This window comes from Ranitomeya imitator, chromosome 4 (genome assembly GCF_032444005.1).
Source record: "Ranitomeya imitator isolate aRanImi1 chromosome 4, aRanImi1.pri, whole genome shotgun sequence".
In the NCBI taxonomy this organism is placed as follows: domain Eukaryota; kingdom Metazoa; phylum Chordata; class Amphibia; order Anura; family Dendrobatidae; genus Ranitomeya; species Ranitomeya imitator.
In genome coordinates this window covers 365533765-365549038 of record NC_091285.1, presented here as the reverse complement: position 1 = coordinate 365549038, position 15274 = coordinate 365533765, and the positions used below count along the sequence as shown (strand labels likewise).

The 15274-nt window shown below is 44.7% G+C and overlaps 1 protein-coding gene across 3 annotated transcripts in view; it reads left to right on the top strand.

The window, feature by feature from the left end:
* Positions 1-15274, top strand: part of MAGI2 (membrane associated guanylate kinase, WW and PDZ domain containing 2) — a 1646639-nt gene that overhangs the window by 472995 nt on the left and 1158370 nt on the right. The window lies entirely within an intron of this gene.

The window sequence follows — 15274 nt, the reverse complement described above, 5'->3', positions numbered from 1 at the left end:
TTCCTGTCAATTTTGCATTGAAAAGTCAAACGGCGCTCCTTCCCTTCCGAGCTCTCCCATGCGCCCAAACAGTGGTTTACTGCCACATATGGGGTATCAGCGTACTCGGGACAAATTGGACAACAACTTTTGAGGTCCAATTTCTTCTCTTACCCTTGGAAAAATAAAAAATTGGGGGCAAAAATATAATTTTTGTGAAAAAATATGATTTTTTATTTTTACGGTTCTGCATTATAAACTTCTGTGAAGCACTTGGTGGGTCAAAGTGCTCACCACACCTCTAGATAAGTTCCTTAGGGGGTCTACTTTCCAAAATGGTGTCACTTGTGGGGGGTTTCAATGTTTAGGCACATCAGTGGCTCTCCAAACGCAACATGGCGTCCCATCTCAATTTCTGTCAATTTTGCATTGAAAAGTCAAACTGCGCTCCTTCCCTTCCGAGCTCTCCCATGCGCCCAAACAGTGGTTTACTGCCACATATGGGGTATCAGCGTACTCAGGACAAATTGGACAACAACTTTTGAGGTCCAATTTCTTCTCTTACCCTTGGAAAAATAAAAAATTGGGGGCAAAAATATAATTTTTGTGAAAAAATATGATTTTTTATTTTTACGGCTCTGCATTATAAACTTCTGTGAAGCACTTGGTGGGTCAAAGTGCTCACCACACATCCAGATAAGTTCCTTAGGGGGTCTACTTTCCAAAATGGTGTCACTTGTGGGGGGTTTCAATGTTTAGGCACATCAGTGGCTCTCCAAACGCAACATGGCGTCCCATCTCAATTCCTGTCAATTTTGCATTGAAAAGTCAAATAGCGCTCCTTCCCTTCCGAGCTCTCCCATGCGCCCAAACAGTGGTTTACTGCCACATATGGGGTATCAGCGTACTCAGGACAAATTGGACAACAACTTTTTGGGTCCAATTTCTCCTGTTACCCTTGGTAAAATAAAACAAATTGGAGCTGAAGTAAATTTTTTGTGTAAAAAAGTTAAATGTTCATTTTTATGTAAACATTCCAAAAATTCCTATTAAACACCTGAAGGGTTAATAAACTTCTTGAATGTGGTTTTGAGCACCTTGAGGGGTGCAGTTTTTAGAATGGTGTCACACTTGGGCATTTTCTATCATATAGACCCCTCAAAATGACTTCAAATGAGACGTGGTCCCTAAAAAAAAATGGTGTTGTAAAAATGAGAAATTGCTGGTCAACTTTTAACCCTTATAACTCCCTAACAAAAAAAAAAATTGGTTCCAAAATTATGCTGATGTAAAGGAGACATGTGGGAAATGTTACTTATTAAGTATTTTGTGTGACATATCTCTGTGATTTAATTGCATAAAAATTCAAAGTTTGAAAATTGCGAAATTTTCAAAATTTTCGCCAAATTTCCGTTTTTTTCACAAATAAACGCAGGTACTATCAAAGAAATTTTACCACTATCATGAAGTACAATATGTCACGAGAAAACAATGTCAGAATCACCAGGATCCGTTGAAGCGTTTCGGAGTTATAACCTCATAAAGGGACAGTGGTCAGAATTGTAAAAATTGGCCTGGTCATTAACGTGCAAACCACCCTTGGGGGTAAAGGGGTTAAGGACAGAGCAATTTTTGTTTTTATGCTTTCGTTTTTTCCTACCCTACCCTTATTCCTAGAGCCATAACTTTTTTATTTTTCTGTCGACATAGCCATGTGAGGGCATGTTTTGGTGGGACAAGTTGTGCTTTTGACTGACACCATAAATTTTATCATGTGATATACTGAAAAGCGGGAAAAAAATCCAAATATGGTGAAATAGCACAAAAAGTGCAATTCCTCTGTTTCTTTTTTTTTAATTTACAGCATTAATTTTAAGGTAAAAGCTACAGTACCTGGCAATATTTTTATCCAGGTCAGTCTGATTAGAGAAATGCCAAACATGCAAAATTTGTATTTTATTTACATAGAACCTGTCAGCAGGATTGTACTCAGTAACCTACAGACAGTGTCAGGTCTGCGCTGTTAGGCTGGAGTCACACTTAACGTATGAAAAATCGGTCCGTTTCTCTCAAACAAGGGTCACACAAATGTTCTCCATATGGTCACCCGTGTGTAATCCATTCGCACTGCGATGATGTGATTTTCTCGCATCTATGTATCCGTATGACATGCGTATGGCTTTACAATTCTCACTGCTTTTCCCCACTGAATTTAAAGGTTCAATGGGCTAAAATGAGGAAAACATGTGCGTATTTCTCGCAAGTCAGAGTGATGGTCCGTGTGGTGTCCGATTTTTTTCTGGTACCCATAGGCTTGCATTGGCGAGACTTGGGCGATATACACGTACAATCACATCACGCTGCGTTTTCACTCGCACGCTGAATACTCCCGAGAAAAAAAAACGGTCATGTGAGCTGCCCCATAGATTAACAGTGGTCCGAGTGCTATGCGATGTTTTCTCGCATGGCACTCATCCGAATTATACTCTAGTGTGACCCCGGCCTTATACTGATTAAAATGATACCTGAGTTGATGAAAGTGGGGAGTCTTCATGTGGTGCTCTGATTAGGTATTCACCAGTTTGTCTTCTAAAAGGTCACTGATCCCTCACTGACCTGCCCCCTAGTTTACATAATGAATATTATATATATTTTTAAAAAATCCCATTCTCCAGGTAGGCAACAGTGCCTGCGCTGCACTGTGATTGCATCCATATGGTGTGCATTTAATTATTCTAATTACACAGTCCTGCAAAAAAAAATTTTTCAAGAGCTGTTTTCGTTATTCCACGTAATCTTTATGTTTTTAAGTGCGCTGAATCCAAAAATGAAAAAAAAAAAAAAGGAATGTAGTCAGCTTACCGGTCTTAGAAGGAATCCCCAGACTTGCCGCCCAGCACGGATCGGGGTGAGCGCCCACAGCAAATTGAGATAAGAAGAGAAATGATCCAGCTGAAGGGAGAGATGGGTCAAACTTTGTGAGACTTTATTAGACAAATAAAGCGATATATCGTTCTTCAAAAAAGTCTTTGCATAGCAAACACCTGGCACACCAGTAAGGAGGATCAACGCGTTTCAACTATGTAGTCTTACTCATGAAAATAAAGATTAAACAACAAACTCAAGATGGATTTCATCACCCAAGGTATCATTGTAATCAGTATAACAGCGCCGACTGAACACTGTTGTGATGCCAATTTCCTAAAGCCGTAATGTTTTACATTTTCAGGATATAGGGCTAGGTGAGGGTTTGTTTATTGTGCCTGAGCCATTGTTTTTATTGATATCATTTTGGGGTAGTTACGATGTTTTGATCGGCTCTTATCACATTATTTTGTGCTTTTGCGGCAGCTGAAATAATATAATTCAGGCGTTTTGAATTTTTTTTTTCTTTACACATTTACCGATCAGATTAAATTATTGTATATTTTGATAGATTGGACTTTTACAAATTTAAAAATGCCAAATATGTGGGTTTTTTTATTTCTTAGTTTTCAATAGAGGAAAAGAGGGGTAATTTGAACTTTTATTTATTTTTATTTATTGTCATACTTTTTTAAAACATTTTTTTACTTTCACAGTGTTTTTTTAGTCCCATAGTATTGCTGTATAAAGCAAAAATCATAGTCTCTTATGACCCCTGGCAGTCATGGCAACCCATCAGCGCCCCACAATCACGTCACGGGCATGCAGACTGGCATGTACAACAGTGTGCTGCCAGTACGCGTTAAATACCGCTGTCAGAGATTTACAGCTGCATTTCACTGGTTAATAGCCATGGGTGGAGCTCTGTTACAGGCAGATGATGGCTGATTAAATCAGCCATCATGTACTGGCAAAGTTGCTGGCTCGACTTGACATAAAGGGGTTAAATACACTGAGGTAAAACCAAATAGTACCAAATTCAGAACTAGAATTCTAAAACTACAAAGGGGAAACTGTACTGGGAAAAAAGCATTCCAAAAGTAAAGCTTTCAACTGCTAGGATGAAATTTGGTTTGGAGCTGTTAAACAAGATGCGTGCGTGGGAAGGAACTATACACATTTCTCATGAAAATGGTATTGTTCGGATTTGACAATAACATTTAGGCTTCAAGTGTCTACAAGTCTATCAGAGATCTTCTTTTAGTGTTTTCCAATAAAAAATATAATGTACCAATAAATTTGATTGCCGAGAATACAGTTTTTTCAAAATATTTGTTTTTATATCTTTTGTCCAACTTTGAAAATGAATGTCTTTATTGCATCTGAAGTAAAAATTAAGCAAATATTCCCAATTAAAGACATCTTCCTGCTTTTTTGCATATAGCTCTTATTTAGAAATTATGTGTGTCTCTGGTTCAGACTACACCGAGTTCCAAATTATTGTCAAATTGGTTAAGTGTCATAAAGATGTAATTTTTTGTTTTTTTAAATAAACTCATGGATGGTTTGTGTCTCAGGGTCTTTGAATGACTGAAACAATCTCAAACACGTGTGGTAATTAATTTACCAGGTGAGGCCAACTAAAAGAAAACTACTTAAGAAGGACGTACCACATTATTAAGCAAACAGCAGGTTTCAAGCAATATGGGAAAGAAAAAGGATCTACCTGCATCCAAAAAGCATCACATAGTGTAGTGCAATGCCATAGACAAGATATGAAAACATTAGATATTTCATCAAAACTTAAGAGCGATCATCACACTATGAAGATATTTGTGGCTGATACAGAGTACAGACAGGTTCGTGCAGATAAAGGAACAATGAGGAGGTTTCTGCGCCAGATAAATTAATCAGATTGAGAGAGCAGCTGCTAAAATACAAAGCAGCAAACAGGTGTTTGAAGTAGCTGGTTTCCCAGGAGTCTCAAGGTGTAGGATCCTCCAGAGAATTACACTTGTGCATAAACCTACTAATTGACCACTATTTTGCAGTGAGATGAGTACCAATATTAAACATAACTTTTCAAAAAGCCAAATAAAACCATATACTCACACACAAATTTCTAAAGATCACACCAAGAGTTCCTATTCACAGTTTTGTGATTCTATCTAAACCACAGTGGTGGAAGAAAAATGAATCAACTAAGAATTATGTTCACATAACCAGTCGGATACCATGACAGTGGCATCGAATAAAAGGCATTTTTTAATTTCACTAATCAAATCCTTTTCAATGCCTTTAAATACTTGCTGGATGGAAACTATGATAAATATACACTGCTCAAAAAAATAAAGGGAACGCTTAAACAATAAAACATAACTCCAAGTAAATCAAACTTCTGTAAAATCAAACTGTCCACTTAGGAAGCAACACGGTTTGAAAATCAATTTCTCATGTTGTTGTGCAAATGGAATAGACAACAGATGGAAATCATTGGCAAATATCAAGACACACTCAATAAAGGAGTGGTTCTGCAGGTGGGGACCACAGACCACATCTCAGTACCAATGCTTTCTGGCTGATGTTTTGGTCACTTTTGAATGTTGGTTGTGCTTTTACACTCATGGTAGTATGAGATGGACTCTACAACCCACACAAGTGGCTCAGATAGTGCAGCTCATCCAGGATGGTATATCAATATGAGCTGTGGCAAGAAGGTTGTCACGCTCGTGCCCTAGACTGGTTTGCACGAGTGTGTGGGGGTGTGGCCCCACTGGACCACAGACCAGAATTCCCTGGAAGGGGCATAACTAATTAGTTTCCTTGGTATTTGCTGGAGCCTCTGATGGTGAGGTCAGACTTGTGCGGCAGGAAGCTACCAGGTGCTACTCCAGGGTGGTGTCTGGCTGTGGCTGCTGATCCCACCGGAGTACGGAACATAGACAGGCAAGCGGGCACGGCGCTGGGCACGGCTGGGACACAGGCAGGCAGATGGGTACAACAGAGACACCGGCAGGGGGGCACGGCTGGCTCTCTGGTAGGCAGGCAGGTATGGCTGGCTCTCTGGCAGAACAAGGCTGGTACGCTAGAAGAACCGGTAGGGACCGGTCTGCAGGCAGGTATGTAAAATAGTTAAGAACCTGTTCAGACTGGAGCACTTAAGAATAGGTAGAGAAAGACCTCAAGAGCGGATGCAGAGCGATAGCACAGGAGCTAGAGCCAAGAACAGAGACACAGGAGGCGGAGCCAGGAGGCAAAGCCCAGTGCAGAAATGCAGGAGGTGGAGCCAAGTGCAGAAATGCATGAGGCGGAGCCAAGAGCAGGAGGTGGAGCCATGTGCAGAAAGGCAGGAGATGGAGCCAAGAGCAGGAGGCGGAGCCAAGTGCAGAAACACAGGAGGCGGAGCCAAGAGCAAGAGACGTAGAACCGCAAGGAGTGGAGCCAGGTAGAACCGCAAGGAGCGGAGCCACAGAGCAAAGCCACAGAGAGCAGAGCAAGGTCAGAGTGCAGAGCAAAGTTACAGAGAGCAGAGCTGAGAGCAAAGCCACAGAGTGCAGAGCTGAGAGCAGAGCAAAGTCAGAGTGCAGAGCAAGACACAGAGTGCATAGCCCAGAGCAAAACCACAGAGAGCAGAGCAAGGTCACAGAATGCAGAGCAAGGAGCAAAACAAGGTCGCAGAGAGTAGAGCCAAAAGCTGAGCAAAGCAAGACACAGAGTACTCACAGCATGGAAAGGAAACCAAGGCAGGGATATAAACAGACACAGGAACAGGACTAGGCTAAGACAAACTCAGGAACAGGCCAAGACACAGAGACATGGAGACAAGCCAGGGTATGACGTCCCTCTGGGTGGAGGACACAGACCAGGGTACAATGCCCCCCTGGGTGAAGGACACAAGATTAACAGAGACATGGCATGACACCTCAGCAGCTAAGAAATGACTGAGGGAGTAAGTTGCACAGGCTCCCACCAATGGGTGGGGATCTCTTAAATACAGGAAGCCTCATAGCAATTGGCCGGGGACACCTTAGCAAGGTCCACACAGACTCAATAAGACACAGGAGTTGCCGGCGCCGCCCCCTATGCACACAGACAGAGCATGCACAGAGCAAGCAGCAGACATGAGGCACACAACATGCAGTTGGCAGCAGAGAGAAGTCACAACAAGCTGCATGAAAATAGAAGAAATGCGGGCACTCACCATCCAAATAAAATCCAAACTTTATTCTGACATCATGTCAAATGCAAGACAGGCAGGTAAACACGGGCTTCCACAAGACGACGGCCGTTTCGCGCAGCTGCGCTTCCACGGGTCTAGCGTGAGCACCTGATTTCCAATTCAGCTTCTGGGTATCTGAATCATGCTTAATTTATCCAGGTGATAGAACCAGCTGTTAGTGCGGTCTTCTGTTTTTCTTTGGTTTTTAGAAAATACCAAAGAACAAAGCCTTCACAAAAAGGACCAAAAAATATATATAGCAAAAGGTACAAACTTTATTGAATATACATAAAAAGAATAAAACAGGGCAGTAGTCACCAGTGCAGCTAGTAACTGTGTCTGGCCTGCCTTCCATTCTAAGGCCGCGCACTGTTTATTTGTTGTGGCAACGGTTGCTCTTTTGCCTGCGGCTGCGCTGATGCTTTGAGTCTGGTTGGTGCCGTCACTTCCGGTTCCAGTTTTTTCGCGCTGACGCGCTCGCACTGCTCAGGATCTCATCAGGACGCTTCTTACTCAGGTGCCGGCATCATTACTCTTTCTCTGTTTTCATTGGTCATGACCCCTTTATAATCACCCTCTGGCCAGCACTCCACTTTGTACCTATTATTGCACATATTTAAGCACTTGCTTTATGAGTAGTTACTTGTATTGTATCTTCTATACCATTTGGAGACTTTTTTCTGTACACTTAATACCACTGCCGTGTATGCTGTTGTTATTGAGGTTGCCCCCGAGTGAGTCCCACCTTTGCTGCTGCACTGGTGGCTACTGCCCTGTTTTATTCTTTTTATGTATATTCAATAAAGTTTGTACCTTTTGCTATATATATTTTTTGGTCCTTTTTGTGAAGGCTTTGTTCTTTGGTATTTTCAATTTGGCTCCTTCATGGTCCAGTCAGGGATATTATTTGGTGTTTTTTGGTTTTTAGAAGTCACAACAAGGCCCAGTGAAATAAGTGAGTTTGAGTGTAATGCAGGTGGGGGATGGGAGGCCATGCAGTGATGCCAGCAGGGTTGTTACAAAGGTTTGCTGTGTCTGTCAGGGTAGTGTCCAGAGGCTGGAGGCACTACCAGGAGACAGGCCAGTACACCAGGAAACGTGGAGGGTGCTGTAGGAGGGCAACAACCCAGCAGCAGGACCACTACCTCAGCCTTTGTGCTTGAAGGAACAGGAGGAGCACTGCCAGAGCCCTGCAAAATGACCTCCAGCAGGCCACAAATGTGCATGTGTCTGCACAAACGGTTGGAAACCAACTCCATGAGGATGGTCTGAGTGCCCGACGTGCACAGATGGTAGTTGTGCTCACAGCCCAACACCATGCAGGACGCTTGGCATTTGCCACAGAACACCAGAATTGGCAAATTTGCCACTGGCGCCCTGTGCTCTTCACAGATGAAAGCAGGTTCACACTGAGCACATGTGACAGACGTGACAGAGTCTGGAGACACCGTGTAGAGCGATCTTCTGCCTGCAACATCCTTTAGCATGACCGCTTTGGCAGTGAGTCAGTAATTGTGTGGGGTGGCATTTCTTTGGAGGGCTGCGCAGCCCTCCATGTGCTCTCCAGAGGTAGCCTGACTGTCATTAGGTACCGAGATGAGATCCTCAGACCACTTGTGAGACCATATGCTGGTGCGGTTGGGCCTGGGTTCCTCCTAATGCAAGACAATGCCAGACCTCATGTGGTAGGAGTGTGTCAGCAGTTCCTGCAAGATGAAGGCATTGAAGCTATGGACTGGCCCGCCCGTTCCCCAGACCTGAATCCGATTTAACACATCTGGGACATCATGTCTTGCACCATCTACCGTCACATTGCACCACAGACTGCCCAGGAGTTAACGGATACTTTAGTCCAGGTCTGGGAGGAGATCCCTCAGGAGACCATCCGCCACCTCATCAGGAGCATGTCCAGGCATTGTATGGAGGTCATACAGGCACATGGAGTCAACATACACACAACTCAACATCATTTCCTTGTCTTGAGGCATTTCCACTGAAGTTGGATCAACCTGTAATTTGATTTTTCACTTTGATTTTGAGTATCATTCCAAATCCAGACCCCCATGGGATATTCCTTTTGATTTACATTGATCATTTTTATGTTTTATTGTTCGCATCACATTCCACTATGTATTGAATAAAGATTTGCAACTGAAATATTTAATTCAATGATATCTAGGATGTGGTATTTTAGTGTTCCCTTTATTTTTGGGGCAGTGTATATAAGTGGAATGGTCTCACCAAGATCTTGTTATAGACGATATACTCCATCTGAATAACCAACCGGGAACTCGCCTTCTGGTAAAGATGGGAAGGCGATCTGGACCTGACCATATTTGGACCTATTCAGCTAGTCGACCCTAGACCCCCAAGTCTCCCTCCCTTACTAGGGAAGTCCACAGCTCACCCTAGTGGCACAATGCCATAAAAAGCCCTACATGACCAGAACGCATTTGCAAATGCACATGCATGCAGTAACTGTAACGCTCGCACCCAGACTGGTTGGTGTGGGCATCCGAGGGTGTGGCCCCACTGGACCACTGACCAGACTACCCTGGAAGGGGCGTAACTAAGTAGCTTCCTAGGTGTTCGCTGGAGCCTCTGATGGTGAGGTCAGACTTGTGCCGCAGGTAGCTACCAGGTACCACTCCAGGGTGGTGTCTGGTGGTGGATGCTGATCCCACCGGGGGACAAGACACAGGCAGGCAGGCACGGCTGTGACACTGGCTGACGGGTATGGCGGAGGCCCTCCCTGGCAGATGGGCTTGACGGAGACACAGGCAGGCGGGCACAGCTGGCACTCTGGCAGGTCAGACGGACAGGGCTGATACTCTGGTAGGAACTGGTATACAGACTGGAGGGTATATGGAAACAGGTAGGGACCTGTTCGGACTGGTGAATATAAAGAAACAGGTAGAGACCTGTGCGGTAAGTTGCAGAACGGAGTTACAGCAAGACCCCAAGGGCAGATGCAAAGCAGAATCACAGGAGGCTCAGCCAAGAGCAGGAGGAGGAGCCAAGAACAGAAACACAGGTGGCGGAGCCAATAGCAGAAGGCAGAGCCAAGAACAGAAACGCAGCTAAGAGCAGAGAAGAAGAGAGCTAAGAGCAGAGAAGAGGAAGGCGAAGCTAAGAGCAGAGAAGGAGAAGGCATAGAAGGAGAAGGTGGAGCTAAGGACTGAGCTGCTGGAAGCGGAGCCAAGAGCGGAGACGCTGGAGGCAGAACCAAGAGCAGAACCGCAAGAGGCAATGCCAAGAGCCAGAACCGCAGAAGGCAAAGCCAAGAGCCAGAAGGTGGAGAGCCAGAGGTTGTGACAAGCAAAGCAGAGAACCACAGAACCACAGGCTGTGGCAAGCAAGGTAGAGAAGCACAGAGCCACTGGTAATGGCGCACAGAGCCACTGGTAGTGGCGAACAGAGCAGAGAGGTGCAGAGCCACTGATTGTGGCAAGTAGAGCAGAGAGGTGCAGAGCCACAGGTAGTGGTAAGCAGAGCAGAGAGATGCAGAGCCACAGGTAGTGGCGAGCAGGAGAGTGAACACAGAAGTACGCACAGCAGAGTGGGAATGGTAAATAAGCAAAGAAACAAACATAGACCAGAGTTCAGACAGGAACAGACACCTACTAGAACTAGACACAGATAGGCCTGCATATTGCAGCCCTCAGAGACAGGAAACAGAACACGACCTGGCAGCTCAGTAGCAAATACTAACTGAGGGAAATAGTTTCCTCAGGCATCCTCCAATGGGTGAGGAGTCTTAAGAATCAGAGGCCTCTAGGCCATTGGCCAGGGAAAACATAGGGAGCTGCACACAGTCTAAATAAGAATCCGGATTTGCCAGCGCCGCCCCCCTTTGCACACAGCCAGGAAGTGTACACAGAGCAAGCGGACATGAAGCACACAGCATGGAGCCGGTAGCAGACAGATCTCACAGCATGGCACTGGGTGAATGAGTTGATGTAGCAGGCAGGTGGGGGATGGAAGGCCATGCAGTGATGCCGGAAGGGTTGTTACAGTAACAAATATATGTGGGCTCACATTCCCCTGTCCATCACTAGCTCTGTAATAGAAGTTAATTTTAATTGCACGGGGTTGCATCAGTCACATTCTGAAATACCTGTATCCTGGAACCGGATCATGAATCTCCTGGTTATACTACATGAGGCCACATGTACCCAATTAGGCATCGATATTGCTGGCATGCACGCCATCCCTCCACATCACATTAAAGTGGAATGCATCTGCCATATTTGAACTTACAAAACAGACACTTTATGACAAGATCATACCACACATATATCCCGTTACATTATATATCAGAAGGAAGGTGTGTTCCAGACGTTCAAACATGGCCGATGCATTCACTGTAACGTGATGTAACATGATGTGGAGGAATGGACTGAGTGCCATCAATATCATCAACAAAACTATGCCTAATTCGGCACATTTGCCCTCACGTAGAATGACCAGGTGATTCGTGATCCGGGTCCAGGATACAGGTATATGACACAATAGGGCCAGGTACAGATTCTCTTTCCCACCTGTGCCAGAAGGCGAGTTGCTGGTTGGATATTCAGCTTGAGGATATTGTCTCTAACAAGATATTGGTGAGACTGTTCCATTTATATATATATATATATATATTTATCATATTCTCCATCCAGCAAGTACTTTGAGGCATTAAAAAATGCCTTTGATTCAATGACCACTCTCATGGTTGCTGACTGGTTATGTGAACATGATTCTTATTTGATTCATTTTTGTTCCATCAATGTGGTTTAGATAGAATAAAAAAAACTGCGAATAGCAACTCTTGGTGTGTTTTTTTTAGAGATTTGCATGTTAATTATATGGTTTTTTTTTGCTTGATTAAAAGTTATGTTTTAATATTTGTACTCGCCTCGCTGCAAAATTATTGATTTATTATTATTATTTATTTATATAGCACCATTAATTCCATGGTGCAGTACATGTGAAAAGGGGGTACATACAGGGTTATAGATATCGTTAACAGTAAACAAATTTACAATGACAGACTGGTACAGAGGGGGGAGGAACCTGTCCTTGTGGACTTACAATCTTCGGGAAGACACAGGAGGTCGGTGTGCTGCATCACTGGTGGTGGTGAGGCGGCAGCTCTGGTGGTGTTGAGGGGGCAGCTCAGGTGGTTGGTGAGGTGGCAGCTCAGGCGGTGGCGACACGGCAGCTTTGGTGGTTGGTGGGGCCGCAGCGGCTCAGGTGGTTGGTGAGGCGGCAGCTCGGGTGGTTAGTGAGGCGGCAGCCCGGGTGGGGTGGCAGCTCGGGTGGTTGGTGAGGTGGCAGCTCAGGTGGTTGGTGAGGCGGTAGAATGGTTATTGCAGGCTGTAGGCTTTCCTGAAGACATGGATTTTCAGGTTCCGTCTGAAGGATCTGAGGGTGGTGGATAATCGGACATGTTGAGGCGTGGAATTCCAGAGGATGGGGGATATTCGGGAGAAATCTTGGAGGCGGTTGTGTGAGGACCGAATAAGTGTGGAGGAGAGTAGGAGGTCTTGGGAGGATCGAAGATTACATGAGGGAAGATAGTGGGAAATTAGTTCAGAGATATGGGGAGGGGACAGGTTGTGGATGGCTTTGTAGATCAGTGTTAGTAGTTTGAACTGGATTTGTTGGGGAATTGGGAGCCAGTGGAGGGATTTGCAGAGGGGGTGAAGCAGGGGAGTAGCTAGGAGAGAGGTGGATTAGCCGGGCAGCAGAGTTGAGGACAGACTGGAGTGATACAAGGGAGTTAGTGGGGAGGCCACAGAGGAGGGTGTTGCAGTAATCGAGGCGGGAGATGATGAGAGCATGCACAAGAGTTTTAGTAGATTGTGGGCTGAGGAAGGGACGGATTCTGGCAATATTTTTGAGTTGGAGGCGACAGGAGGTGTCAAGAGTTTGGACGTGCGGTTTAAAGGACAGGGCAGAATCGAGAATTACCCCAAGGCAGGGGATTTCAGGTGCGGGAGCAAGCGTGAAGCCATTTACCATAATAGATATATCAGGTAGGGGGGATACGCGAGATGGGGGAAAGATGATGAGTTCGGTTTTGTCTACATTGAGTTTTAGGAAGCGAGAGTTGAAGAAAGAGGATATGGCTGACAGACACTCTGGGATTCTGGACAGAAGAGAGGCGACATCTGAGCCAGAGAGGTAGATCTGAGTGTCATCCGCATATAGGTGGTACTGGAAGCCATGGGACTTTATGAGTTGTCCTAAGCCAAGGGTATAGATGGAAAAAAAGTAGAGGCCCTAGGACAGAGCCTTGAGGGACTCCAACAGAGAGGGGGCGGGGAGAGGAGGTAGTGTGGGAGTGGGAAACACTAAATGTGCAGTCAGAAAGGTATGAGGCAATCCAGGACAGGGCAAGGCCTTTGATGCCGAGGGAAGAAAGAATCTGTAGCAGTAGGCAGTAGTCGACTGTGTCAAAAGCAGAGGACAGGTCGAGAAGGAGGAGGATGGAGAACTGCCTGTTAGCTTTGGCTGTGAGTAAGTCATTAGTAATTTTGGTCAGAGCAGTTTCGATGGAGTGGTGGGGGCGGAAGCCAGATTGGAGGTTGTCAAGGAGTTAGATGAGAGGTGGGAGGAAAGTTGACCATGGACATGCTGCTCAAGGAGTTTGGAAGCAAACGGGAGCAGTGATATGGGGCAATAGCTGGGCATAGCAGTTGGGTCAAGGTTAGCTTTTTTGAGGAGGTGTGATGGTGGCATGTTTGAAGGCCGAGGGGAAAGTACCAGAAGATAGCGATAGGTTGAAGAGATGGGATAGGGCTGGAATGAGCGTGTTGGTGAGGTTGGGGAGCAGGTGGGAAGGGATGGGGTCAAGTGCACAGGTGGTGAGGTGTGATTTGGAAAGGAGGTGAGTAAGTTCTCCTTTAGTGATGTTGGAGAGGGAAGTTATTGGGGAAAGGCAGAGGTCTGGTATATGGAGTGGTTGGGGTGGTGGAACAGTAAAGGTTTGCCTTGTTTGGTCGATTTTGGTTTTGAAGTGAGACTTGTGGGAATTTGAACAGTCTAACAAGGGGCCAACTACCCCATTTTGAATTTCTAGTGTCTATTTTTGCTAAATTAATATTATTAATAAATTAATACTATTCGGCCATCCCTAAATAGTGTGCAGTGGGCACAAACATAAATGAAGATTTGTTTAATACAGTTTTGTTTACTGATGAGTGTCTTGCAACCCTGGATGGTCCAAATGGATGGAGTAGTTTATGATTGGGGTGATGGCTACCATGTCCCAAAAAGGCTGCAACATCAGCAAAGTGGTGGCAGAGTCATATTTTGGGCTGGAATCATGGGGAGAGAGCTGGCAGGCCCCGTTAGGGTCCCTGAAAGTGTGAAAATGAACTCGGAAATGTATATAAAGTTTGACTGACCACTTTCTTCCATGATACAAAAAGAACTGTGCCATCCGTAGCAAAATCATCTTTGTGTACGACAATGCACCCTCTCATGCTTCAAAGAGTACATCTGAGTCATTGTCTGCTATGGGCATAAAGTGAGAGAAACTCATTGTGTGGCTACCTTCCTTTCTTGACCTCAACCTTATTGAGAACCTTTGGAATATCATCAAGCAAAATATTTATGAGGGTGGAAGGTAGTTCTCATCAAATCAGCAGCTCTGGGAGGCTATTCTGAAATTCAAGAAGAAACTAAGACCTAACATGTTGATTTGATGCAAGAATTGCGAAGGTCATATCAAAGAAGTGGTCCAGTATTAACATGTAACTTTCATGATCCTGGTCATAGCTCAATCAAATCAGAATAGGAAAAAAGGCTGACATCTAAATATGCTTGTTTTTTTCGCCACCCAATTTTTTTTTTTTAAATTGTGCACAGAATGTCGTGGTTGCACATGCTCAATAGCTCAGTCTTAGACTGGGGTCACAGTAGATGTATGGAAAATCGGTCCGAGACTCCCTGCTGAGAATGGCACAAGTGTTCTCCGTATGGTCATCCGTGTGTAATGCGTTTGCAATGCGATCATGCAATTTTCTCACATCAATGCATCTGTATGGCAACCATATGACATGCGTATAGCTTTACATTTCTCACTGCTTTTTCTCATTGAATTTAATGGCTCAATAGGCTGAAATGTGGAAAATGTGTGCGTATTTCTCACAAGTCACATTTATGGTCCATGTGGTGTCCAATTTTTTCTCGCACCCATAGACTTGCATTGGTGATACT